Source organism: Cervus canadensis, chromosome 23, assembly GCF_019320065.1.
Source record: "Cervus canadensis isolate Bull #8, Minnesota chromosome 23, ASM1932006v1, whole genome shotgun sequence".
In the NCBI taxonomy this organism is placed as follows: domain Eukaryota; kingdom Metazoa; phylum Chordata; class Mammalia; order Artiodactyla; family Cervidae; genus Cervus; species Cervus canadensis.
This window is the reverse complement of record NC_057408.1, coordinates 44,551,211-44,552,224: the sequence shown is the minus strand read 5'-3', so window position 1 is coordinate 44,552,224 and position 1,014 is coordinate 44,551,211. Positions and strand designations below refer to the sequence as shown.

Below are 1,014 nucleotides of genomic sequence, written 5' to 3'. Positions count from 1 at the left end.
TTGGAGCCCAGAAAAATAAAGTTAGCCACTGTTTCCCCATCTATTTCCCATGGCGTGATGGGACCGGATGCCATGATCTTAGTTTTCTGAATGTTGAGCTTTAAGCCAACATTTTCACTCTCCTCTTTCACTTTCATCAATAGGTTCTTTAGTTCTTCTTCACTTTCTGCCATAAGGGTGGTGTCATCTGCATATCTGAGGTTATGGATATTTCTCCAGCAATCTTGATTCCAGCTTGTACTTCCTCCTGTCCAGCATTTCTTATGATGTACTCTGCATATAAGTTAGATAAGCAGGGTGACAATATACAGCCTTGACGTACTCCTTTTCCTATTTGGAATCTATTATCTCCTATCAAGTGAAGTCACTCAAGAGTGTCCGACTCTTTGTGACCCCATGGACTATAGCCCAACAGGCTCCTCCATCCATGGGATTTTCCAGGCAAGAGTACTGGAGTGGGTTGCCATTTCCTTCTCCAGAGGATCTTCCCAACCCAGGGATCGAACCTGGGTCTCCTGCATCGTAGGCAGACGCTTTACCGTCTGAGCCACAGGGAAGTCCCTTGGTGGTTAATAGTAGTAGTGTTAGTAACTCAGTTGTGTCTGACTCTTTGCGACCCCATGGACTGTAGCCTTCTGGGCTCCTCTGTCCATGGAATTCTCCAGGTAAGAATAGTGGATTGGGTTGCCATTCCCTTCTCCAGGGGATCTTCCTGACCCAGGGATCAAACCCAAGTATCCTGCACTGCATGCAGATTCTTTACCATCTGAGCCACGAGGGAAGGGTTTTGCCAAAAATCCAGACCAGGATCTGATGGTAAGAATAGTGTCATATATGGAACTTCCCTGGCAGCTCAGTGGTTAAGAATCTGTCTGCCAATGCAGGGGACACGGATTTGAGGAGCCCACGTGCTGAGGAGCAATTAAGCCTGTACGCTGCAACTACTGAGCCTGCGTGTCACAACTACTGAAGCACCTGTAGCCGGTGCTCTGCAACAAGAGAAGCCACAGATAT

General features: G+C 47.3%; 1 non-coding gene across 1 annotated transcript; it reads right to left on the bottom strand.

The window, feature by feature from the left end:
- Nucleotides 1-484: 484 nt before the first annotated feature.
- On the bottom strand, nt 485-557 carry TRNAR-ACG. The gene has a single exon. It is a non-coding gene; the product is annotated as a tRNA-Arg (tRNA).
- Nucleotides 558-1,014: the final 457 nt, after the last annotated feature.